Source organism: Cygnus olor, chromosome 9, assembly GCF_009769625.2.
Source record: "Cygnus olor isolate bCygOlo1 chromosome 9, bCygOlo1.pri.v2, whole genome shotgun sequence".
In the NCBI taxonomy this organism is placed as follows: Eukaryota; Metazoa; Chordata; class Aves; order Anseriformes; family Anatidae; genus Cygnus; species Cygnus olor.
In genome coordinates, this window is record NC_049177.1 from 14,454,380 (window position 1) to 14,481,845 (window position 27,466).

A 27,466-nucleotide genomic window follows, 5' to 3' on the forward strand; every position below is an offset into this window, starting at 1 on the left:
TTGGGACTGGCTTACAGGCAGAAAAAGTCCTACAGACTGCATATTAAACTTCCTATTTTTAACTCTGTCAGCTTGGGAGAGCATAGCAAGACAACCCGATTTTCCCCTGAGGATTGAGTAGAAATATCAGGCTGTCATTTCAGTTCACTACTTGGGGATAATTAATTACTGCTGAGGACAATTAATCATTTTAAAGAATTTTTGTTTCTTGTAGGGGGCAGGGACAAATACAAGATAAAAGCCTCCAGCTGACCCAACATGAGGCCAGGCCCTGTGCTATATTGACTGTAACAGTTATTTGCTGCTTGGGGTGGCTTTGGTGGTGCTCAGGCTCCGTGGCCGTGTCCTCGGTGGTGACTCCGTAACCCAGCTGGGACGGACGAATCCTGAGCAGTTTGTTTGGTAGCAGTTCGTGGTTTGGGGTGACTCTGGAGAAAGCTCAGCCTGTGGGAAGGGGCCCAAGGGGGTTGCTCAGAACTGTGTTGAGTGCAGCTGGGAGGAAAGGGCCTTGTGCCACTGGCTCTCTTCTGCACCCAGGCCAGCACCACGAGTCCACCCGTGAGGCATGAAATCATCTCTCTTTGGCTGCATTGCTGGCTGCAAGTGCAATTGGTCTGGGCTCAAAGTGTCACTGACTTTGCTTAGACCCAACACCAGCTGCTGCTCTCCTACCAGTTATCCCATCCCATACCGACTGGTAGGCGCTCGGCGTGTTGCAGAGCCAGCCTTCTGGTGACATGCTAAAAGAGGAGCTTGATGTGAGCTGCTTTTCCCAAAGTTCAGCCGTGTTCTCTCTGTGGGCTTGTCAGGCTTCATTGGATGGCTGTTTCATCTCCAGCTTCGTGAAGACAAAGTAGATGAGTGACCTTTCCCAGGGGTGTCTCAGCCATGCTGTAGGTTTTCTGGGATGGAGATGTTGCATTGTAGGAAACCATACAAGTTTTTCTGAGCACTGGTAATATCCCACACCTGTTTTGTAAGCAGATGGAAAACAATGCTATTAGCAAGTACAACTTAGTGCCCTAAAACATGCACAGTAATCACTGCTCCTGACAGACCACGAACCTTGTGTACTCCCTTGTGAAGCTGTAATGGTTTGGGAAGGTTGGTTTGTGTCCCTCTGCTGCTAGAGGATGGTTCACCAGTTGGGTTTCAGAAGATGATGTCTGTGTTGTCTGCTCAGATACATGAGATGCTGACTGTCAGATACCATGGGCTCAACTGGGCTGAAAGTGCTGGGTGCCTTGGAGTGCTGAGGGCAAATACACACCTGCATGCGTGCCGTTGTACTCCTAGTCTGTGTGCTGCAATGCCCTTTTGTCTCCTGCTGACAGGTCGCTGGTGTGCTGAGCACAAGGGCTGCTTTGTGCCAGTCCTGAAAAAGCCTAGCGGGACGTAGCAGTTCCTGGTTCTACGGCATCATTTCCTCATAAACTGAGAAAACTGCTCAGCTTGTCCTCAGGAGTGGTTGGCTGCATTATCCACTGCAGTTTGCACCACCAGTCGTACCGTATGCAAAGCTGTTGCCCGTGCTTAGGCTCCTGAACCTAGCACCAAGGGCTAGGGCTTTGCGAGAAGTTGTAAAGGAAACTGAGTCTTGGCAGTTTTGGAGGTAACATCCTTGACAACAAATGATCTGAGAAAGAAAGGGCAGGAATAAAGAGAGGACTTGGCATGTGTTAGAAGCTTACCGTGAGGTGTGCTGAGGGTCCTACAGTGAGGATCTGGTGTTTGGGATGTCTGTGGACAGCCTGGAAAAGGTAGGGAGCAGGATTTAGGCCTGTTGGACTGAAGCATCATCCCAGTTGATCACTAGTCTCATCCGGTATCTGCATCTACAGCATTTCAGTGCCTGGCCCAGCCCATTGCTCCCAGGCATCTGTGTTGTGAGCTCATCCTAGGTCTCCTAGTAAAAAAAAAAAAAAAAAAAAAATCTCTAAATTGGAGAAACTGGGGACTGGCACTACTTAATCCCTGGCTCTGTCATGCCCATGGTGGCTTCTCTTTCCCTCTGTAGACTGTGCTGCAGGTGTCAACATAAAATCGTGAAGCTGAGTGTGATAACAGGATTTCCGGAGGTGTGTGCAGGGCAATTATTAAATGTATTGATTTCCAATGAAAAGATGCTTAAGAGCAAAGTGGAACATATTTTGGAAACATGCCGGATCAAGTATGCTTTATAAATAAACCATAGCTGTGATGTGTGGTATGAGGCTGTCTTATGAATAAATTAAACTGGCTGGGGTCAAGCACGCTTTTCTTAGGTCATCAGAAATGTGAAAGAAAATAAGTCAGTTGTGTCTGTGCTGCAGCTTGTCCAGGAAAACAGGGAAGACTCCACAGTGGGAAGGAGCACAAGCAAGTCACTAACAGGAAGAGTAATAGATAATGCCCTGATGTTTTTCAGAGAAATTTCTCTGTGGACTGGACAGGCAATACTGCAATTTCTCAGCAAATCCCCCAGGCTATGTCAGCGGGCACATAAACTTAATTCTCTCTGTTCGCTCTGTCCCCAGTTAACCTGGCTTTGTCCTGCTCTGGCTTCTCTTAGGAAAATCAGGACCGAGCTGTCTGGTTTAAGTGCTCCCCACAAGCACAGTCAGTTGTGCAGCGATATTGATTGTAGTGGATATTTGGCAATTTGGGATCCAGGTATTCGGAATTGTTTCCTGAGGAAGCACAGAGAAGAAACGTAGCATGCAAGCATGTCTCCAAGCGGAAGATCCCTCATCTCACAGCACTTAAGTAGAAACTCTGACTGCCTGCGTGCTCAGACGCCTGTCACATACTGTGCAGCTGGTACCTTGTCTCTCTTGGGGAGTCCGTGGTAGACCAAAGCGGCGCTTTAGCATCTGACCTGAGTTAGAGGTGAAGTGCTCCATGGACAAGGATGGTGCCACGGCTGGGTTTTGCTTCATTCATGCAGCAGAAGGCTGGTGCAGCCCTTCTTACTGCAGATGGCTTCCTTAGCCATGGCTGTTCTGCTGCTGGCTGCCTGAGCCTGTGCATGCTGCTAGCTGATGCAGAGGCAGTTTTTTTCACTGCACAGGGTTGAAGACAGCTGAGCTTTTACATAAGTAAAGTTTACTCCTACATGCATGCACGCAAGCCCCAGTGCTGGCTCTTATTTGAAGCTGGCAGGTTTTGTCCTTAGCCTTGCGGTAATCAAATTGGTGAGTTGCTAGTTTGTTCTTTCTCCTGTCAAACCTCTGCCGAGCTGAGCGGTCATTTAGCAAGAGTAGTCTGTAAGAAATGCTAATAGAGAGCAGCTGTTATCTCATGAGAGAAACATCAGTGTGAATTTTCCCTCTTGGTATTTGTGTTTCAAAATTGAAAGACAATATTTAGGCATCAGCTGGCCCGCAGGTGGAAACTGAAGCATATTTTGGAGAGGTGGGAGTGACTAAAATCCCCTTCCAACATAACCTGCCACTATACTGGACAAGGAGGGGCAGAGACCTAGGCCACTTGGCCTGCTTTCCTCCCCCATTGCCAAACGTGTGTGTCGCATTTGTGAACTTCAAGTGCCCTCTTAAAAACACCGTTCCTGCTGGGAAACTCTTTCAGAGCCTCCCAGCACCGATCAAACTCTTCTGATTTCTAGGTTACGTGTATTCCTGGCCATATTTATCTGTACTGGCTCCAGTACGGAGGTTGTCCTATAAATACCTCTGGGATGATCATATTCCCTCTTGCATTTGGTTTTGCTAGGCTTAAATGGGCCAAGCTGTTTTAGCCTTTGTCACAGGCGGCTCTGTTCGGCGGCCGATCCTGCTGACCCTGCTCTGCGCCTGCTCCAGATGGACTTCATCTCACTCAGATGCTGTAACACAAGCGAGCCATTTTCCTTAAATATAAAAAGTCTTTCAGGCTGACAAGCTTAAAGATCAACATCTTGTCTGGCATAAGGCTAGAGTCTGCAAATTCAGCATTTGGACTTAAATAGTTTTTCATTTTTCACACATTTTTTAAAATTGCAGTATACACACTAAACAGATGATGCTCAGCAGGGCACTGCATAAGCTGCTTTCTGTTGTGTGTTGCTCTCAGTGATGGATGAAATTAGGCTTCGAGAGTTACTGGCAACCTTTTTTTCTGGATGTTGTGTATCCAGATCTATGTCAGGAGACGTTTTTTGGTGATTTCACTTTCAACTTTTTTGCCAACACTTTTCAAAGTGCCTACTTAGCTCTGCCAGCCTCCAGAGAGGCTGGGGAATGTAGAAACATTTGGATCCAAATAGTTTGGAGGGTTTAGGACGTTGAGATCCAGCTATGAGTCTGACAAGTGCCAACTAATGGAAATTATCACACTAGCTGAGATTTATGGTTGGTTTTTCCCATTGTTATTTCCCTGACAGCATCCAGGGGCCAGTGCTTTACAGAGACCTCTCGTAGAGCAGCAGCAGATCGATGCTTCTGCAGGAAAAGCCTCTTCCAACATCCAGATTTGGGCTTGTTCCCTAAAGCAGGAATGAAATGTGTCATCCAGTAAAATATAAAAATAGATGATCCTTTGCAGATTTGTGCCAGCCTCTTCCAAAATAAGATACCGTTACTGTGAGTTTCAAAGGTTGTTACAGCCGAATTGTGCTGGGCCAAAATATGGGGAATGTTGGAAATGCTGGGATCCAGCTACAAGTCAGGTTTCTTTGCACTTAAGAGTTGCACAGAAAACAGAGCTGTTCAGCACGGTGAGGACTGAGTTTTGATAAGTTTTTCCCCTGTTCTCCTAATAGAAGGTAAAAATTACATGAATTTATTAAGGATGCTATTAACGTCCTTAGTTCCACTTTATTGCTGGACCTTAAATTAAGCTCAAGTAATAGAATAAAATATTGCCTGTAACATGGGATTTAAATGATTCCTGACGCATCCTTTTGGAAAAAGTGTGGATGTGAAGGGAGCAGCAGTTGTGAGGCGACTGGTTCCTGAAGCTGGTGTAAGCGTGCTGTTAATTAACATTTTTGCAGCACTTTGAAAATGTAAATTGCTCAAGGAATGTTAAGTATTATTATTATGGCAGTCTTGAAAAGTAATAACTTAATCTATGAAGTTAGGAGTCTGTTGTTCAGAATTACAAGTGGGACCCTGAGGTGGCTGCTAGTGTAGCAAATGGGTCGGGGCCCCCTGGGTTCAGAGCTTGGGGTTTTTTAGTGGGGTCTGTCAGAGGTTGGCTCATGGCTGTTGAGTGCTTGATAAGTGACCTCAAAGAAGGGTAAAGATGAGGACAGATCATTCAAAGTTGTCAAGCTGGTGAACTGGAAGCAAGTCACACGTAAAGTGTTGCTTGTAAAAGCATCCATTTGGGCGCAGAGAGCTGCAGGGGTGAGCTGTTCCCGAAAAGCAGCCAGTCTGAAAAGGTGCAGGGCCACTGCCGAGTTGGCTGAACCAGAGCAGCAGGACATAACCGGAGCTCTCCCTATCCCCATCCATCGTGACTGTGCTTACAGGTGCTGTAGGGGTGCGATTGCTTCCCTGGAAGAGAAGATTTGCACGGGGTGCCCCTGGCTGGTAACTGGCAACAGGCAAATGCCCTCTGTGGCTGGGCACCCGCTGAAATTCGGAGCAGCAGTAAGGTGATCTGAAACTGGCACTGGTGCAATCTCATGTAAAATACCTGAGGCTGTTTCTCATACCTGTAACCAAAAAAAGGACACCGGGGGGAAAAATAGCAGAAATTATGACCTGTAATGAGAGGCCAGAGGAATGTGATTAACTCAATTTATCAAAGTGTGATTTGATCCGTCTGTATCTAGATGAGGAACAGCTCTTTAATGTACAGCAAGATCCAGTGGCTAGAAATAAAAGGTAGGCACATTCTGACCAGAAATAAATTGAAGTTTAACTGTGAAGATAATTAGGCACGGGAGCAGTGTAACTGATACTGAGGATTTCAGTGAACTCTCCGTAGCTAGAAATGCTAAAATTGAGACTGAATGGTTTTCTGCTCCACCTTTCATGGGAATTAATTCAGGACTATCTCTTGGCCTGTTACGCATAATACCTATATAAATGATGTTTATTAATTCACCGTGTGGCTTTGGGCAGGTTTAATGGGGACAGCCCGATTCTAAGTACTGGCAGTGAAGTCCTGGCTCCAGTAGAGTTCAAAGGCAATTTTATAAGTGAATTTGTCAAGGCCAACATTTCTCCTGTGCTGACTTTGAAGAGCATTGAACACTCCAAAGCCTTTACATTTCAACTGGAGTTTACTCAGCAGCTGTGGAAAATACAGCAGTCAAAAATCAAAAGTCAAAATCAGCATTTCCAGAGGTACATCTCCAATTTGCGCCTTATTATTGCGGTGCAGATGAGGTGAGCTTCCTGTGAAACAGGAGTTAATGCTGCCGACTAGTTCCAAGGACATTATGTAACCTAGGGAGCGTTTGCGGCACGTGTTGCAGAGAGGTGCGTGCAGACCTGTCCCTCAGCACTGCTTGGAGGCTGATGCTCGCCGGGCTGCCTGACGCAGCGGTGAGCTGACCTGCTGTCTGGCCACAAAACACGAGTTCTGTCTTGCAAGAAAAAAAAAAGTGTGGATTTGGTGTATCTTGCCTGTATGTGGAACTCTTCAGTCTCTTGTGTAAAACCTCAAGGAGAGGGTGTGCAAGCACTGCTCCAGGCTGGGCAGCGCAGGATGATGAATGGGCGGTACTGCAGAAGGGAGCTTGTGCATCAGCACCTCTCCCTGCTTTGCTGTTTTTGTTTTATATATATATTTTTAACTGTAGGCTTCATTTCTAACAGTAATTCCATTGAAAACAGTTCCGTTAGAATGAGCTGGTGTTCTCCAACAGTGGCATTTCTACCTGTGAGATCCTAAGCAGTTCTTGATAACGGCAGAAAGGTCTTTAGCCAAGGAAGACCTTTTGATGTATGTTTCATCTCACAGGGCAAGAGATGGTTTGAGGCAGGTCATTGGGGATGGTTGTTCCTTGTGTTGGAGTGTGTATTCCCCAGTTTAGTTTGCCTGAACTCATCTGTCATCAGAATATTTGCTAAGTGAGGGACGCTGACATTACAGCTCACTGGTGAGGTGCAGCAGACAGAGCTAGCTGTCACCAGAAGATTCCAATTTTAAAACAAAATGTGTTTATATTTGCATGATAACTGTCTAACCCGGTATTAATGGATGCATCTTGTTCTCATATATGGGGAGCCTAAGCATGGTCAGTCACTCCAAATGAGCAGGCATCAAAATTTGACCTATCCAAAGTCACACGTTGAAGCCGAAAGCAAAAGCCAGGAATAGATTCAGGGTCCTGAACTTCCCCAACCTCTAGAATGGGAGCCAAATTTCATCTCTCATTTGTAATTATGGTCAAAGCCTGGGCTGGAAATAAGCAGCACTGATTTCTTTTTCTGCTCCGCAGTAGATTTTCTGTGTGACCTTGGAGGAAAAGATGTGTCCTTCTGTGTCTCAGTTTACCTCCCCACTAATGGAGATAATTGTACTAGTACGCAGTAAGCTTTAATGGACTCTGTTCCTGCACCTACTGAATTATTGGCTCTCTTTGCAGTGGGAAGAAGACCAGATGCACTATTTGTAGAGCATCTGGATAAAAGGATGTTACAGAAGTGACAGATATTTGTTTTAACATATGGCCCAGATAATACTCGCATAAGATTGAGTTGATCCCTTACATGGGTAGTAAGGGATAACAATGCAGTCCTGAGAGCAACAGCTGCCTCGACCCTCCTCCTGCTGCCACTGTGTGTGTGCATGGTCTCACCTGGTGCTGCCGGAGCTCAAAGAGGTCTGGGGGGGATTTGTAGGAAATCTTGGACCCTAATCTGGCAATAATTCACAGAGCCAGGTGAGCGTTACATGTGGATGCTAGTGGGTGGTTATGGTGAATAAAAGCAGTGTGGAGAGGGCTCTGCCTTGTGCATTATCTTCCTCGTTACAAAAACCAGCCCATGCATTCCTCCAAGCATGGGGGCTGCAGTTCTGCTAGTCTGCTAGCTGTCCCAGAAATGGGACAACTAGCAACTACATGGGAAAACGAAGCAGCCCGTGACTCACTATGGCTCATAGTGCTGAGCTAGAGAAGTTAGCAGCCCCAGCACCGTGGAAATGAGTGCAGCATCACTTGTCGCTCTGCGTTCCTTCCTGAGCATTGCAGTGGTCTCGGTGGCTTTTCCAAAGAACTAAGCTAATGTTGCAAAGCATATGTGATTTGTTTCCTGGTAACTGGTGTCACTGAGTGGAATATTCCTGGCAAGTGTTTTTTTCTCTCTTCTCTTCTGCTAGATGAGGTCCAAGCATTACCGTTAGTTTATACCTTTTGTGCTGATTCCACGTTTCCTAGGCCAAGGGGAAATAAATCATTGTGCGATCTGCTGACCATCCAAAAATCTGTTCATGTAACTTATCCCACAAAGACACTTTCTGTGCATTTTACTTCGGAGATTTTTCAGAACCTGATTAAGAAGTCCCTGTTTTGAAGTATCTAGACTGGTAAGGTTTGTGTGTTACTGCGTCCTCAGTGCTAGCAATGGGGATCCCCAGAGCAAACACGTTCTTATTGATGGACACTTGGTTTCCTCACTCAGTGTGGGACTGTGGCTGCCTGATGGAGGCATATGGCTACATCCAGGCCTCTCTAATAATCTTTTGTCAGCTGCTGCAGTAGGTTTCCTTGAGATTTGACTGGGTGAAGAAATGCATGCTAAAAGACTGCCTTCATTGCAAAAACTAATAGTTTGGAGAAGATGAAGGGAGCTTTCAATCTCCAAAGTTTGTGTCAGTTTGCACAGGAAGGCTCTTCATCCTTCCTATCCAGGGAGGAAGGTCAGGGTTTTCATTTGCTTGCCATTATGAAGCTTTATGCATACACCCTCCCCTCACCACCTCTTTTTTGATTCTAAAAAGATTTTCTCATGAAATTGCCCTTGATCTTCAACCTGAGATTCTGATGCATATTTATAACTCTTTGTACTTTTTTTGTCACTTGACTTGTCACCAAACCCCAGTCCTTGTCTGAGTAGATGACAATACAAAGCACAAGCCGCAGCCCAAGTGGGGATGAAGTTGGAAGGACTTTCTTGCCTTATCTTCGCCCTACTTCAAGCTCCAGATGAGTAAGGGGGCATCATGTCATTGCCTGCTGGTGAAGACATCCAGTGGGCTGCGATCCATGTTTAGCCAAATCCCCCCAGCCCTCGGAGTCCCGTCTGACTCAGCGTATGGGTAGCTGAAGTCCTCCGTGGGCAACCGAGAAGGGGCAAAATCCCCAGTAGTCCTCCTGTCCCCACGTGGCTTCCAGAGGCACATCCCTATAACACTGCAAATGCAGAGCCCAGCTCTTAGCTGGTGCTTGTGTTCACAGCTCCCTCACCTGACTCCGTTTTAACTCACAAATGACTCAGGCCCTGCTGCTCAGCAGCAGCCAAGAGAAAATGGGATTTCTCAGAGCTTCCAGTGTCTGGAGCCATGCTGGAGAAGTGGGGCATGAGGCACCTTCCACCTGAGCCCGTGCGAAGCCACATCACAGCCACGGCATCTCCGCAGCTCGTCCGTGAGGGTGCTGGCAGCCTGCAGCTGCCTTGCTCGGAGCAGCTCCCTCTTCTCCCTGGGAAGTCTCCCTGAGAAGCAGAGCACGAAGCAGGACGGCATCGCATCACCGAGCCCTGGCGGTTGTAATTCAGCAATTCAGCTCAGCCTGCGCCGTAATCCCGGGGCCTATTAAAACAGGGCAGCAAGCTGGGAGAGGCTGTTGGGAAGAGCTGTAAAATGGCAGCATATTTTACGCTGTCCTTGGCTGTGAGTCATGGAGATCTCCGTCTGCTGAGGGTAATGAGCATTTGTATTCAGATGGCTTCTCAAGCTGCATGTTGTTGAATGCTGGGAAGAAAGTGTTTACTGTTGTTTTACCAGGCAGGGACAAAGTGCAAGGTGCTTTATCGAGCTGCTTTCTGAAAGCTGTTCTCAGAGATGGGTTTGGGCTCTTTGCTTGCTCTCTCCCTGTGCAGAAACAGACGGGGCTTTGGGTGCTTCCTTTCACCCCCTGTTGGTGTGAGACAAAATAGGAGTCTGCACAGATCTCAGCAAAAGGCCTGGTTGTGGTTGGGCAGGAGGGTTCCTACCTGCTGGCCTTTGTTGCCTGGTTGCTGCTGGTGTCTGGTAGATGTGAGTAACACTACCTGCCTGCAAGAGTTTGGGGTTCTTGTTTTTTTTTTTTTTTTTACTTTATTTTTAACTGGAAAATAAAGATTTCCTGTAACTTGGAGAAGGAGATGCCTAGCCCAAAGCTAACTGGCCTGTCAATGCCAGGGCCCAGGCATCCTGTCTTCTGTGGATGAAAGAAAATGGGCCTCATGAATAGTGTTGCACAGGTGTCCTCTCATCCTGTTTACGTTGCACCATGATGGTGGCCCGGCAGAGCTGCGCTTCCTGGTAAACCTTCTCAAGAGGTGCTTGTGTCTCTGAAGGCACAGAGGGCCCTTGGTGTCATAGGCCTTGTCCATTGCCACAGCACTTCCCGATGCAGTGACAGTCAGGTCTGGCGCTGAGTGGGACCCTGCAGTTGGTGTCGTGGATCAGCTGTTGACTGCTGGCTGAGAGCACAAAAAAGGCCACCCCACCGAACTCACCAGCTGCCAGTGAAATAACTGCATTTTTCGTCAGAAGCCACTGCTTTCTGAGAGCCGCAGAAGACGCCATCTCCCCTGGGAAGACTATTTTTGAGCTGCTCCTGTAGAGCAGGTGTGAATGTGTAAGAAGTAGGGTCATCTTCAGTTAAGTGCCCTCACCATCAATCAGCTCCCAATATTTCAGCTCCCTTCCCTGGTGTCTTTGGAGGCATCCGACATCCATCAAATAAAGCAGCCTCCAGATGGCCCCGACATATGGTCCATGTCTCGGAATAGCTGAAATCTAAATGCTCGCCTCCTTGGGAAGCGGCAGCCCCTTGCTGAGTCTCGGCATCCAAGGGAGATGCCTGCTGCTTTAATCAATGTGTGTTCTGTTTTTTTTCTGCTTTGTCATAGTCATAATACTAAGCAAGTCTCGCTTTGGCATCCCTAGCTGCAAGAACCTCTCTGTGCTTGAAATACTAAATGCCTGTTCGTCCCTTCCTTCCCTCTCGTCTTTTCCTTGTCGCTCGGGCCCTACTGATCTTCCTGCTCCTGACAGCACTAATTACCCATTTCTTCCCTCCCACTATTAGTGCCTTTCCTTCTTTCTTTTAATCTCTTGTTTGTGTGAATTACCAAGGGTGAAGGGACAGTAAATATCAATAAAGCCATTCAAGCTGCTGGTGATGTTTCTGCCTGAGCTCCTACCCGGGGAGCAGCAATTAGCGATGGCATTTATTGGTCTGCCCCACTTTGGGCCAGAGTTTATCTCCCTCTGACATCTATTTGGTCTTTTGTGCTTAACCTGCTTAGCATTGTTAAATGGTAAAGCAATCCCGGGGTTACTCCTCAAACCTTGCACTCCCTTGAGTCCCCTGCCTGCTGCTGGTGCCACATTCCTACAGTGGCCAGGAGTGCTGGGAGCTGGGCAGAGCCAAGAAGTCTCACAGCTTGGGCCACCATTTTCCTTCTCGTGTAGGGGAAATGGTGCCTGAGCAAAAACTTTAGATGGAAACTAACGCTTCTCTCTATATATTTATAATACAAGAAATGTTAAATTCCCTTTAAAAATGGGGGATGCGACTGAGTATGTGAATGTGTTGCCACACTTAGGATATGTGAGTAGTTGTGATTCCTACCTGTTCTGTGTGCTTATGACTTTGGACCCAGACCTTGCCTACATCAAAATTTCAATTCCCATTGATGGAAAGGCCCAGCTCTACAAATACAAAGACACTGAAAAGGAGTTGTTACTGCAGTGGTAAATCTGTCATTCATGTACAGCTCACAAAGTTTGCCCTGTGAGCGATGTAACTGTGCTGCAAGTGTCAGAGGCTGAGCAATTTGCCCAGCTCTCCAGAGTCCAGGTCCCTTATGGCTTTGCCCCACCGAGCTCTGCTCAGGAGCATTGTTGTAGGGCTGTGTTCACGCACCCTGTGGACTGAGATCGTCATTCAAACGGTGCAATCCACTGCTACGAGATCTTGCCTTGTGTACTCATCTGTGTAATATGCAGCTCAATTAGTTTAGCCTGTGGCGGCCGCTCGCAGGACCATCACACTTTATCTAGCTTGGCGGTAGCTCTCTGCATTATTTGAAAATCATAGCAGATGCTCCTGATGCTCCCCAGACTGTAGCTTTTATTTTAAGTTTTTGAAACCGGAGCTGAGGATGAGAATGAGATTCTGCAATAAGGGAAGGACAGCACAGTATTTTCTCTTTCACTGGTAAATTTGGTAGAATACACAAGTAGAGGGTTTGGGGTTTTTTAAACACCAAAAATGTGTTGTGCTGTGGAATAAAGTATTTTGCCTTCCTGTGTTCCCTTGGGGTGTTCACCTGGCTTTGGAAATACTTGATATGAAAAATGCTAGAGTCTTTTGATTTTAAAGGACCGAACATCTTCATTTAAAGACGTGCCATAAAATAAGACATGCCATAAAATCCTTCCTTTCTTCCCCTATAATCTGAAGGGGGGAAGGGGGAATTGATCCTAAATTTCATCTTTGACCTTTCTATTACTGTGATGGGCTGACCCCCACAGGGCTGTGAACCTTCACACATTGTTGAGCCCAAAATACAAACAAAGAACAGTCTCACATTCTCCAGCCTAGGCCATTCTTAGCTACAAGGAGGTGTGGATTGACAGTCCTTGTCAGTGTCCCGGCACTGCGGCACAGCACTGACAGCAGGTGACGTCCTGTGCCTGGGCCATCTCTTGGGATGAGACCTTTTGTTGATCTTCTGTTTGCTGGTGCCTGGCCTCTGCTGTGCCTGCCAGCAGGGATTCCCGTTAGCACCCACTGCAGATAGCTCGATTAAATCTGAGCTATCAAATTTATGTTGGTTTAAGTCACCAAAGAGCCATCGCGTAGCAACAGCTTCCCAGTGACCTTACAGCTGCCCCTTTCTCGTCCTCCCCTTCCCCTGGGATGGCAACGTGCACGCGTGTACTGCAGAGCAGCTCCTCTGTGTGCAGATGGCAGCATATTCGTGTCTCTTGTAAATGATTTACAAATCTTGATGCTTATGTGCAGGATGTGTAGGGCCTTGTATTGTGCCGGTACTGGAATTACAGCCATAAACTTAGGCTGGAAATTGGAAGGAAAATTTATGACTAGCAAAAGGACAAATTTCTGGAACAGCCTCCTCTAGGAGTAACAGCCTGTTTGGTTCTTTTTTTAATGTTTTCTTTTAAACTTTTGTGGTGAACCTGTTTGAAGTGTTGAACCATGCTAGTTACAGATGGATGTATGGGACAGGGCAGTTGATGTTTTGGAGCAACAGCAGTTGTCTGTGGGTTTCATTCAAGATAGTGCTTGCAGTGGCTTCCCTTGTTTTTTTCCTGAAATGAAACATCGTGGGAGTGTCCCCACGCTGCTGCCTTTGTGCTGTGGACACCCGGGCAGGTTTGGCTTTAGGTGACTCCCCCTGGGCAGTAGGGCTGGCAGGGCTGCTGCTGAATCAGGTCAGGAAAGTGCCTGCATGCCTGCTGGGGTCTGGGGTGCTGCTGTATAATGCCCCCTGCCAAATCCTCTATTTCCCGTTATCCTTCCCCTGCTGTTGCTGAGAGCCCAAAGTATCTTTGGGAACACTGATGAGGGCAGTTCCTAAACACCCCGTCGCTTCCCTTTCCTGCTTCTTCTACAGCTCAGCAACTCCCCCATCCTGCGCCTCGTTGCCAGCAGCAGTTCCACAAGTAGCTCCTCTAAAAGGTGTCGGTGCCTTCTCATCAGTGAACCCGTGGGAGCTGCCATAAGCACAGGCAGCCTGGAGCCTTCCTTACACCTTATTGTGCTGGTTTCAGTTCTCTCGCTGCAGGCAGATGCCTTTTATAATTGGTGCTGATAATGGTCATAAGGCATCGCTTACAGTGTGAGGTGGCAGCTAGCTGAGGGAGAGAAAAATCTTTCCAACCAGATGGTTGGATCAGCAACAGTGCGGTGCCAAGGTTGGCTCGTGGTTGAATTGGGATCCCACTTTGCATGCTTACGTCTGCTAGAGGGAAAAAAAGTTTGAGCTGGGGCCGTAAAATTAACACTTCTTGTCATGGCGTCATTGCTGCATTGTCTCCTTGTATATGCGGAACATACAGTGTTAGTAACATACAGCATAAAAAATATTTCTAGGTATAATGTTTTGGTGTTGTGGTTCTGTGCTGAGATGAGTCAATTCATTGTGTGTCTGCTGAGAGGTGGAAAGAAAATCTCCGTGGCCGTTGTGCTCCATCAGCTTTCCTAATCACTTTGAACACATTCTTCTGAAGGTTGTTGTTCCCTCACAGGCCCGATAACTTAAACTGTGTTTAAGAGCATCGATAGTGTGTGGATATAAGCACACATAAGTGTGCTGTGTCTCCAAAAGGTTTCAAGGGTGGCAAGCTCCTTGTTTCTGGGGTTATTCTTTGTGTGTTTACCGATGGTGATGAATAAAAGCCTGTACTTCTTCATTGAGACCTTGTTGGGTCTGTTCATGAGGATGACACATTGAAAACAAGTAGTTTTTGTTCTTCCGAATTCATCCTTGAATACGAAAACACAAGAAAGCTCTTGCCCCTGCAAGCTGATACTGGGAAAAATGTTCAGTGTTCTGGGAAACGCTGAATTAAAAATGGGGCCTTAGGGTGATGGGGAGGTGTGGAGAGGCTTATTCATATAGGTTTGCGGTCTGGGAGTGACTTCCCTGTGACCACTCTGCAACCAGGAGCTGCTTTGCCCTGGAAGCTCTGGGGTGTTGTTATGCCCACCGTGTGGTGTGCCATGACTGGTTCAGTGTTCCTGGGTTAAACTCTGAAACTCATCCTTTAAGTGAGGCAGAGCCTTTTGCCCATAGATATCAGGAGGTGCTTTTGTGTTTGGCACCGTATCAAGCTGTCGGGACGGACACAGCCAGTGTGTTTTGTCTGCAAATTTTAGATATCTTTTTCTGCTCGACTTTCTCTTTAAAAGCTTCATTTATGGAACTTCCTATCATAGCTTTTACTAGTTGCAACGCTGTGTTGAAATCTTCTGGAAAAAGAAGAAACTGTGAACTCTGAGCACATCTGAGATGGGATGTGTTAGGGATACTGATCAATTCATGGCAAAAAGGTTTTAATGCATTAGAAGAACCCTTTGGGTGCGATCCATCTCAGCCTGTGGCTTCTCCACTGCATCATGTTTTGAATGCAATGAGGGCTGTGTCGAAAGCACACTCATACAACCTGGATTCACTGCACACTAAACTTAATCCATAGGTAAAGTTGCAAATCGGATTATTTTTCCCATGATGTTCTATATCTTCGTTAAAAATACATGTATGCATAAGAACCCTAAATGGCAAATATGCGAATCAGAAGCTTATAGATATCCTATTTTGAGGATACTCCATCTCTTATGAAGCAATTAGTCTGAAATACTGTAAGAAAGTCTGTATGATCTGCTTCCTGAGAATTTACAAGTTGGGCTTTGAACCAAAATAGAGCTTTAGTGGAGGCAAGTAGCTGTTCTTCAGGTAATCTGACGATCCTTTCCTGTTATACCACATGCTTTGCAAATGCTAGTTTCCCACACATTTTTCTTAGTGGGAAATGTGAACTTTTTCCCCAGTCAGCCAAACTACAATACTTCTTCAAAACTGGGGGGAAAAAAACACAATGGCATGTTTTTTTCTGGAAAATGTCATTAAAAAAAAAAAGTTTTGTGGGGGAGAAACATTCAACCTGCACTGGCCAACACGCATAGCAAAGTGCAGACCGAGCACGTGAGAACGGGCAATGTGTTTCTGAGGTGCTTAGGGCACTTGGAGATGGTCTTAGAGATGTTTGGGGCTGGGCTAAGGACTGATACAGCGATTTACTGCTCAGCCCTGACACAAGGCTTTTAGCAGGAGCAGAAGCATTTGCTGACAGTTCTGGCAAACTGCTCACGTTGCACGTCATCTGACTTGAGGTGAAAACAGAATTGTCTGGAAAGTCTTTGTGGGTGAGGCTGTTTCTGAGTACGGGTGTCTAGTGCCACTTCGGCCTCCTCAGGAAGCCTGAGATATGGGCATTAGCGTGGGCAGACGGACCGTGGGACCTTCAGGAGCCTGCAGTCCTCTGGAGTGTGTGGAGGCCAGGCAGGACACCCTACAAATCTTTCAGCTGGGGAAACACAGCTCAGATACTGAACAAATTAAGCAGAAGTCTGTAAGCCCTGGTTAGATGAGAGCACCTTCTGGTGTGGAAGCCCACCAGCAGCACCTGCACAGAAGCCAGAGGGACCAAACCAAGTGGAAAAGCAGGAATGGTGGGAGGTGGTGGTCGTTCACCTGTGTTGGAGTGGCAGGAACACATGGGTAAAACCCCACTGAGCTGGGTAAACACTGTGCTTTGTGCTTGCTTACCTACCTCTTCCCCAAAAGCTTTGTAAGCCCAACACAGGCTTTTGACACACTCACAGGGTTACGTTATGCAGTCCCCAAAGCAGGCTGGGGAGCAGCTCCCTGCAGACACCAGCGATGAACTACAAATACCTGCAGGAGGGGAGGGCACTTGCCCAGCCTCAGCTCCCTGCTAATCTCTGCACCACAGCTCTAATTAGCAGATGAGAAGCCAGCTCTGTCTTTCCTGGGTAGCACTCTGGAGCCAAATTTCTAATGAACTGACACTCATTGAAACCACATGTGCTCTGTTGTTTTTTCCTTGAGCTATAATTGAGTCTGAGCCACTGTTCTGGGCTCTTTGTTAAACTGAGCCTGCAAAAACATGTGTCAGAGCTGAATCTAGAACTGCACTGAGGTGTTGGCTCACAAACAAGGGTGTTCACAGCTGGGGGTAAGAGTTGGAGAAATTTTCGTAGTACAGGGATGCAAATGTGCAAAGACTGAAAGCTGTTGTCTTGCTGTGTCTTTTGTTTGTTTCCCTGGTAAGATAATTTCTGCTACAGTGGGATTTCAGGAGTTTCACAGGAGAGGACTTGTGTCTTCCCAGAGAGCACACGGTGCAAAGCTCTAGCCCTCGTGCCTTGCCCACACCTGGTCCACCTCAGGTTTTAGCTCTGTGTCACCTCTTCCAGGATGGGGTCCAATGGCTGAATGGGGCAGGTGCAATATGATGTCCAAGCAACTATCACTTTCTGTAGACTAAGGCTTCTCCTAAACCCATTTATTACATACTTTTTGTTTAAAATCTTGCAGTCTGAGCTGCCCAGGCAGGCTCTATGTGACCGTGTGCAATCTCACCACTGTTAGTAAGCTTTTGCTTTTATTAGCCTTAGGTCCAGATTTTGTATAGTTCTCAACATTCAAACCTGAAAATGAATGCCTTTGTCTTCCCACAGCACTTCTGTGCTTCTTCTGCCTATGTAAACCTGGCTATAACTCCTCTTTTTCTGTTGATCATCTTTCCTCACGCTACCCTGTCTGCGTTCACCTGCTATTGAATTGCCACTTTGGCTACAGAACTAAAATGTTTAGGGAAAAAGTCTCCTTGTGGATGTTCTTGAGTGAGAAGCCAGAGCTGACTGTTTTATCAGGACATCAGGCATATCCCAGGTAAGGGATAGCTTCATCTCCCTGTACCCCCAGAAAGCCATTAAGTCCAAGCTTGAGCTTAAAATAGCCACTCAGTTGTGCAACAACACACTCTTGACCCTCTATGCAAAGGGAGCGTTTTGCCAAGGGAGGGCACCTTCTGGGCAGGAAAGACTTATTCATGTCCAAGCACCTTCTGGCCTCCGTCCCCGCCCTCAAGGCTTGACACGGTGTCCTGCAGAAGTCAGAAGCAGCGAGGCTGGGCTCTGGGCCTCCTGACCAGGTTTCTTGTTCCCTGAGCTAATCGCCTGTCAGGCTCCTTCCCATCCGTGCTGTAATTCCATGTGTGCGCAGACATGTCAGCGGGGGGAAGGTCGCTCCCTTAATTGCTTTCAGTCATTACATAAAGGCTGTCAATGAGGAGCTGGAGCTACTCAGAAGTTTTAATTCTGGCCTGACGTGATGGCATTGTCCTGGCCCGCACACCTCTGAAGGGGTGTACCTCTGAAGAAGGTGGCTTTTGTCACTCCAGGCTGACTTCTGCTCCTGTGAAGTTGTTCTCTCCATCAAGGTGACATTGAGGAACGACGGCGCGACACGTCACTGAGGAGGAGGAGAAGCGCTCAGCGGGGAACTGTGACTTGGGTGTGATGTTATCCCATAGCACCAGGGTCTTTTCCCAAAGGGGTAGTAGTGACCCTCCAGATTTGCCTATGGCCTCATCCCCAGTAGTCATCCCCTTAGTCATGAGGGGAAGTCACACTCTCCTAAGCAGGAACAGCCAGAAAAATCGGTGATGGGCAGCTTTTGTTGCAGGCGTGGTACCAACCTACAGCTCCTGGAGTCCAGGGAAACTGAGCTGCATGGATGCAGAGCCAGACCCCAAACAGGGTGGGTGAGGGTGCTCAGATCAGCATGTGGAGCCTTGTGCTGTGGTTAGCAGGTCGCTAAGCTCTGTCCTTTTCCCCCTCACAAAACAGAGTTCTTAATTGCATCTGCTGGAGATGCTACATAGTACCTGCAGTTACCATACCTTAAACTCCCCAGTTTCTCAGGTCTTTTATATATATATTTGTATTTGGGTCATTCTTCCCCAAAGTTGCATGGAGCTGCTCTCTGTATTCACACAATAGCTTCAATGGAGCTCCTCATGAGTTTGGAAGTAGAGGGTTTAGATGCAGGTCGACCCCCTGAAGTTGTGACATTGGTAGGACTATTACAGACCATGCAGTGGCAAGGCAGTAGCCAGGAGAGGACTTTGAGGGCTGCCCATCACCCTCTTTGCCAATTTTTCAGAAAAGGAAGATTCTTCTTCGTGCTTTTTGCAAGTTGGAGTGTGGAGAGAGTTGTCTTGTGGAGGTGTGTACTTAATTTGGTGTAGCAAAAATTGATCGTAGCTTCCTACTGAATGGGGTGGCTAGTGAGATCGTTAAAGTGCGACAGTCATGCAAGTGCATAGCAATGAAATGTAGCCCTCCTATTAAAAAAGGCAGCTCGTTTTGCCAAGTACTTGCTCTGTTTTGGACATTGGCAACAGCTTTCTTTGTGTTGTGAAACACAAAGATTACTGGGGCAAAAATGATGAAAAGGAGTGGGTTTGTATTTGGTAATGTACGTACCACACAGTCTGAGGAAGGGGCTGTTCGAGCTCACAGTCTTCTCTTCTGGAGTGTGTCAGACTGGAGATTAGGGGGAAGTTGGTGGAGTCATTTGTAATAACGTTTATATTAAACATCCAGACGTGTTGGGGGACAGTGGGGACCATCTCAAACGGAGATGCCTATGCTCTGACTGTCCTAGCAGGGATGCTCAGTGCTTCCAAAATATCTTGTCCTTCTGAGGTGTCCTAACCTCAGGTAGAGGAAAGTGAAGATACCCTTAAATATTGGATACTTTCTTTAAAAAGACATCTAAATGGACCTTGCCCAGAATGTGTTCTTGTGCTGAGTGTGTTCTGTTTCATATTTGTCATTCACGCAGAAGATGTAATGGAGGGGTGAGCTGCTGGACTGGATTTAGATGATGCTAGAAATTTTTCATGATGCTACAAGAAGATGGTGCTTCTGAGGTCTTTAGCTTTGATAGTGCCTTTTCAGGGAGCTTGTGAGTAAATGCCTTGTTTCAACTATTGATGAGGCAAGGCTGGCAGCTAAATTCTCTACAAGGGCAGTCGTTTTACCCAAAAATTGGAGGTCTGTAATAGCCTTTTCTTTACCTCCCGTTGCTTCCTGACGTTGTGACAAAGCACTGATCCTCAGATGTGGCACAGCACCTCGGCAGAACAAGGATGATGCTCCAGTCTGGGGTATAGTTTGCATAAAATATATTTAATGACTTCCATCTCTCTAATATGCACTGAAAGCAGCTGTACTGGACAGATATAACCCGACAATCAGTGCAGTGTGTCAGCTGCACTACAGCGTTAGCCTGCTTGGTGAGATATACCTGTATTTAACAAATAGGATGGCCAAAGGAAGGCTAATTTGTGTATTTTTTTAGCAATGAGCAGATATGAAAGAACTTCTGATTGAGAGGCTTGATGGAGTCTTTGAGTTTAGGTCTAAGCGAACGGAAATTTTCAACTCTGCAAATGCAGCTGGATGAATAATTTGTAGTGAATAATCTATCTGATGGCTCTCACCACATTTAGGATTGACAGCAAACACATCACAATTTTAATTATTGGGAATGATTTGCTGAAATATTCAGGAGCTATTTTTGGTTCCTGCAGAGTGTGCAAGGAAAAGTTAGCTATTTAAAAGCCAGACTCATTTTTTGCCGAGCTCCTGGCTGGTCTCCTTGTTCCATACAGAGCGTCTCCAAACAGGACTGCAGGATTGCTTGCATCCTGATTTGAATAATCCTGGTGACAATTTCACACGTGGGAGCCTTAAAAATAATAATAAAAAATCGTGCAAGTCTTCCTACCCAAACGCTGAGCAGAAGAGGTGCAAGAAGATCTGGGGCAGGGCTGATTTGTTGGCTCTGGGGGCACTTGCGATGCTGAGGGGCTTCCATGCAACTAGGACAGGAACCTGCAAGGTAGAGAATGGAGGCTTTTGGAGAGGTGGGGAAGGCTTTACAAAAATTAATGTTCCTCCCCCTCCTGTACTTTTCCCAGCTTTGAGAAAGTCAGAACCTCGGGACTGGCCATCAGCATGTCAGGCAGGGTGTTTGAGTTCTGCATGAGTGAAGCCATTGCAGTAATCCCGTGGCTCCTACTATAGGGACTTACCAACGGGGCTGGTTCACCCAACCTGCTGGACACAGCTTTTTGCCCTCCGGACCCTCATCCCCTTCTCTCTCCTCCCCATCGTGTGGTACCACCGCTGCACAGCCCCTCCGTCCTGGTAGGAGGCCGTGCGCTGCCCTCCGCTGCAGGGGAGAGTTGGCCTGGGGGCAATGCAGGCACTGTGGGGAAAAGCGGGGAGAAGCAACTCTCTTCTCAAGGGGCAGGGCGAGAGTAACACAAAATATAATTTCCCTTCTCATCTGCAAAGAAATCGAGGTGGAATCTTTGAGAAAGGAATGGACAGGGGTGAGTAAAAATGTGACTTATGTGAATAACTGAAATAGTGAGAGGAAGGAAGGTAAGGAGAGCTGCAGGTGCAGATCAGGCTGCTCTGTCTAGGCTCCGGTTAGCTGCTCTCTAAAGTGTGTTGCTACCCTCTGGTGGCTTTCTGAGGACTTGTGTGGTATAGTTTTCATTCCTTGCTCAGTCCCCTGCCAACTTTTCATAGGAGATGCATTGAGAAACCTAGATCTGACGAGGGAGGTTATTTTTGCTGATTCCAAAGCAGTGGTACAATAGTAATGGAAAGGCAGCTTTGATTTGTTCTTCTTTTTCCTTTAGTTTATATCCAGTCTCTTTTAGCCTAGCATTACAGCTGCAAAGGCGGTTTGGCCAGTGAGCTAAAATGGAGGAACAGCTTCGTGCCTAGGTTGTCTGTGCCGTGGGACTGTTCAGTGTTTGGGACTGACGCTGGCTTTGTGACCCTGCAGAAAGCAAACCCGTGTCCTCTGCAGCTGAGCAGAGGACACAAACTGAGTACCAGTGATGTCAGTAATAGCAAAATTCCCGTGATCTCTGTGAGCCCAGAATAGGTCCTATTCAGCCTGGTGCAGGGCAGTGCTCACAACTGCACCTTCCTGTCACCGTGCCTTGGTCTTTGTTATTCAGTGACTTCTTGTTTATTTTCCCTTTTCCATCTTCCCCCCTCTCTAATTGATTCTGTGTCATGGCCTCATGGCAGAGGAGTCATAGGTAGGGATTTAAAGGGCAGTGGTTTGGCAGATTTTACAAGAAGCTCCTCCCAGGCATTAATTCCTGGGTTATGGGGTCAGAGAGGCAATTGTGATCTTCTCAGTCTGAGCTCCTGCAGAGAGCAAGCGGCAGGACTGCCCTCGATTGACTCCTGCTTGAAGTGCAGCATCAAACATAGAAAACGTTGCATCTCAATTTAAAATTGTCCAGTGGTGGAAGATTCACTGTGTTAAATTGTTCCAGTGCTTTATCACCTTCACTCTTCTCATTTTTTAGCTCCTAGCCTTGGGTTTTCACGTTCCTTTGTGAGCTTGAAAAGCCACGTGTTGCCAAAACTGTGCCCTGTGTAGGGAGGACTAGTGGGCTCGGTCAAGTTGTCAGCCAGGCAGAGCTCTGAAAGGCACCTTGGTTGTAAGAAGCAAAAAGTTGTTAACTGAAAGGGTCCAGGGTGTGAGGCTGGTGTGTGATGGCACAAAAAAAGAAAAAAAATAAAGGCACTGCTGGAAAGTACGTGGACTTTTCCCTAATGCATTTCTGCACTGGGTGTTTCCATAGTCCCCCTACTTAAAACACAGGGAGGATTTATAAGGGTTTTCAGAGGAGATCTAATTGCAAGAGCATTGCAGAGACTGGGTTTGACAAGAGATGCCGTGAAATGTAAGAATGTTTGTTGTTTTGAGTGTTTTTTGTAAATCAGCTGCGCTGAGGTCCTTTGGGACGCAGGCTGCTATGTTCAGCAGGACTGGTGGTAGCTTCTTGCACTGCTGCAAATCACCGTACGTTTAAAACCTCCTCCGTCCATCTCACAGCCTGGCAGAGGTTCGGGGTGGAGAGCAGCCAGCGCCTGTTGTGCTGGTAGCAGGATTTAGCCTACAAAATCCCTGAGACAGAGGAAGACCAGAAGCCTGATGGGGCAGTAAACACAGCGAGAAGGCCACCTTAAAGGGAAAAAAGTGGTGTGTTTTTTTTTTTTTTTTTCAGTCCTGCTGCAATACCTCTGCTTGGGAAGAGGGGACAGAAGTGCCAACCTCAGCGTCTCTGTACAAGATTTGTTAGCCTTGTATGCAGCTGCCGTGGGGACAGCTCTGCTGCTGCTGTTCAGCATCCCCAATAGATCCCCAATCATCTGGTGTTGATGCTTTCCAAAACCGATGACACATCCTGAGTTAATGCCAGTAGTCATAGGTATGTCTTACACCATCTTCGGCAGCCAGGTGCAAAGTTGTTTGGGCTGTGTTTTGGGCTGGCTGAACTCTGGTTCAAAACTGCAGGCGGTGTAATTGCTTGGGTGTCGGAGTTGATCCAGTCCCCCAGCAGCCCTAAATTAAGAACAGCGCTCTGCTGACGAGGCTGCAAGGCTTTGGGATAGGAAACAGTTTGCATCCATCCCACTCGGGGAAACTTCTTTCTTGGATTTTTTTTTTTTGATTTTTTCTGCAGTTGGATCAGCAGGAAAGAGCTTTTTCAGATGTGATCACTTATGTTCCTGGAAGCCTTTGCATTGCCGGGCACTGACAATGGAGATCCATTTTGTGCAAACCTCTTCCCCAGCTCCTTGTATAAGAGGGCATCAGAAATGGAGATCTTAAAAAAAAAAAAAAAAAAAAAAAAAAAAAGAGAGAGAAAGTGTTGCATCACCTACCAAAAGGAAAAGAAAACAGATGATGAAAAGGAAAGGAGGTCTCTGTCCTTAACAGTCTTTCCATCACATTTGGAAATAAAGCTGGCAATGGTTAGGAAAGAACACTCCCATCCAAAAGCTTCACCAGCTGGGTTTGGCTCCTGAGAACTGGGAGGGAAACGCACCCCTGAAGCTCCGCTCCTCCCTGTTTTCCAGGGCACTGCACCCTCGGCTGACTTTCCCAAAAGGCACTTTGGGGATGTAGCCTACATCTCTGGAAGGAACAGAATGGGGAACATGTCTCTGCTAATGAAGGCTGCAGCCAGAAATAAGAGTTCTGGAAGAGGAAAACTAGGTTAAAAGCAGCCAGCAACGGAAAGCAGCTGAAGCTGGAGTGGGCTAAAGAGCTCTTGAGCATCAGACAGTGGATGGCTTTGCCTCCCTCCAAGTTCCCAGGTAGTGCAGCCCTGGCAGACTGACAGGGCTTCTGGGGTGAGTTGTCACAAGATGTTCAGCTTGTTGTTTTTTCTCCCCTTAGCTTTTTATTTTTAGTTGAGTTCTCCCACTTACCACACGCTGCAGTGACCCCTGCTGCTGCCAGCAGTGAAGGGCCCATCTCCGTGCAATTATTAAGCTCTGGGAAAGTACTCCGTGTAGTTTTATAAACAGCATCACTTATACTGGCCAAGCCAGCATGTGCCCATCTTCATCGATCCTAAGTCAGTGTGAGCACCCCTGAGAGAAATGCTAACTGGCCTCAGCAAGAATCCCACGTTAAACATCCCTCAGTGGGAGCGACGCTAAGGAAGAAATCTTGGGTACCACAGGCATGAGCCAACAGTTTCTACAAGGTGAGGACCTATGTGAGGAAGCAAGATGGCAGGAATAGAAGGAAGAAATTTTAAAATGAGATTATCCAAGCAAGGCTGTCTCCATCCCCGACAGACCAGTGCTTTCCCAGTGACTTGTTCCCCAGGAATGGGCCTGTTCTAGTTTTAGCTGCTCAGAGGCTGTCCCACAGGCTGGAGCAGACGTCAGCTCAGAGATTGCTCTTGATTATTAATTTACTCTGTCTTAATGTAGGCCCATTACCAGGCGCTTCCCTGATGGTGTGCAAGTAAAGCTGGCATCTCTGCTGAGAAATGTCCCCTCTTCTTTTGGTTCAGATGAGAGGGCAAAGAGGCAGCTCTGGTGCCCTCCTGTCTGAGCCTGGAGATGCTTCGCCAGGAGGCAGGGGTGCAGCAGGTCGAAGGCTCAGACCCCTGTTTAGTAGCTTCAAAAGGTCCCTTGGGCAGTCTGTCCCACGAGAGCATCATCCTGAAAGGATCCTTCTCCTTTCACCCTCTTTGCCCTGCACAGAGTGCTGTTGGCACTAACCTTCTTGGACACTTGTGGTCCTGCCTGACAGCTCTCGCTGTGACCGGGAGGGTGGCTGAGGGAGCAGGGAGAGGAGCACAGCTCTCCTCTGCCATGCTTCGCTGCTGCTCGCTGCAGAAGTGAAGCAAATAAAACGGGGAGCCTGATCTCTCGGTATCAGTGTCTTCCCTTCCCTGCAGCACTGTGTGCTGTGCCATCCAGCCATGCAGAGCTGGACCAGAGCACTTCCGTACGCTGCTGAGCGATGCTGGGTTGCTTATGGTTGTGTTACGGCTTGACACTGAGCACAAGGGAATGAAAAGCAGATGATGTGGCTGTGACCCCTCCTGTAACTCAGCAGGGGAAAGGAAAGAAAGCCACCTGGGCTTTCCGTTCCTCACACCCTCAAATATCACGTGTACTCAGGAGCTCCTGGCTCTGCCGTCCTGGGAAACGAAGAGCTAAGCTTGTCTTCTACATTTGTCTTTCACAACAAGCTGCTCCAGCGGGCCTTGAGAAGGGATAAGCGGGGACAGGGAAGCAGCAGCAGCTGTGGCTTGGGCAGGACGTTCCCTGCTGTGTGTCTGTTTTCCTCATGAAGCAGCCATTGCTTCTCTCCCTGGCACAGGAGCCCCAAGTCAGCCCCACGAGGACCTCGTGGAGAAGTGCAGTGATTGCTCCACAGCCGGGAGCACTGAGCTGGCACCCTGCTAGATCTGTGCTCTGCAGCGGGGTGAGAAGAGAGGTGCGGGGTGGATGGAGGTCTCCTATGGGAGTCTGGGGAGCAGTGAAGGAACCAAAGTGGTGGAGAAAGGGAGTCAGACCTCTGTGTTGGGATTTGGACATGGGGATGGCCTTCCAAATAAGCAGGTAGAGCAAAGGGAGGCCTTGTGGCTTCCTCCACATTTTCTGTTGTATGTAATATGTACGAAGGGTTTGTGTGAACCACTTTACTGCATAGTTCAGGTTGCCTCTCTGCTGGGGGTTAAGCAGATGCTTAAGGCTAGCTGTAAGGAAATCGTTTGGCAGTGGTCCAGGGGTTTACGTGTGATGTGAGAGCATGCTCGGAGCATTTTTGCTTTCACTGTACATTTCTTCTTATTTATGCTACTGAATGTGTAGGCCACAGCTCTGGGAACAGGGAGTGATGGCTGTGGTGCCCCTTGCTCCTGGCAAGAAATGGTGTGTGGGGCTGGGCAGCACCGAGGACTCGGGGTGACTGAGGTCTGCACTTGTGGCTTTTGATTCTGCAGGGGCTTCCGCATCTCAGGGTTGCAAAGCACTGGACAGGATTCCTAAAATGTAGTACTGCCATCGCGTAGCACTTGTTTGGACGATGTCTGTGGCTTTTCTGGTATAGGCAGGCACAAGGCTAACACAGGGCTGGCTGGAGGTCCGATATCTCCAGCTGCTGAGGAAAGAAGGATTTTTACCTTGCCATAGGGGAGCAGAGCTTCCCAGGGGCTGATAATCAGTCTGAGCCTCAGCAGCAGGGTAAGGCCATTACTGAGCATGTCACAAGGCAGCAGTGGTTCCCATCCCTGGGAGCTGGCGATGTTACCTGTCACTGGCATGATTATTGCAAAGCAGCGTTGCTAACTTTCAGCAGATTTGGGGCCTTTCTTAAATCCCCAAGCCGTTACGTAAGAATCGCAACCTGACATAGTTAGTTATTTTCTGGTTCTAATGGCTGCAGAGAAACGCTAACAACAGGAACCTTAAAAGACCTGAGTCAAAGGCAGGGAAGAACCCCAAAGGTGTTACTTGGCTTTGTTTCTATCGCCACAGCAGAGGACGGAGGAGATGGCTCTGCCTCGTGGCTGGCAGTGTCTGAGGTGGCTAATATCGACTCTTTGTCCTGAAACCATGAGCAGCCCAAACTCTCCTCGTTCCTGCACGCTTGTCAAAGGTTGTGTGAGAAACTTGCGGGAACATTTTGTTTTAATAAGGTCAAAGTCTCTCCTTGAGACTTCATTTTTCATCATGTTGTCAACCAAAGTATTTCAGCAAAGTTGAAATAATTTAGAAAATGTCATTTTAAAGAAAAGTGAGTGTTGATTTTTGGACCTCTTTGGAGCATCTGCCCCAAACAAAAGCAGTGGTGGTCCCTGAGAGAGGAGGTTCTGAGGATCTTTCTTTCTCTCATTCTCTGATAAGGATGACACTACATGAGAGATGTTTTCTGAAAAGAACTTTCCCAGACACAAAATCCTGTAAACCAAGTTCATGGAAAAAATGTACGCAGTGGGAAGCCCTATCCTAAGAAGCCAGGATTTTCAAGGTTGGCTTTTCTAAAGGTCTCGTAAATCCAGTCTTCAATTCTCTTGATACATGAACTTTCCAGTACACGTATAGGCACATTATAACTACTCTGTAATATTATTATTTAATGCCCAGCTTCTGTCATTTCTTTGCCGTGAGGACCAGCAGGGACAACCTGTGCGTGGGTCTGGCAAAGCCCCCACAGCTGTAGCAATGCTGCACTGGAGGAGCTGGGAGCTGTGGGCTCCAGAGGGGAGGGGTCTTGCCGGTGCAATCAGGGTTTCAAATGTCTTTAGTTGCGATGGCCAGCTATTGAGTGAGGGCCTGAGCAGATGTGTCCTGGTAGCAACTTTGCTGTGGTCTAAGGAGCTGTGAACTGGAGCAGAAAGC

General features: G+C 47.4%; 1 protein-coding gene across 4 annotated transcripts in view; it reads left to right on the forward strand.

Moving 5' to 3' along the window:
• The window catches only part of FGF12 (fibroblast growth factor 12), a 227,673-nt gene that overhangs the window by 59,860 nt on the left and 140,347 nt on the right, over nt 1-27,466 (forward strand). The gene's annotated exons all lie outside the window — the stretch shown is intronic.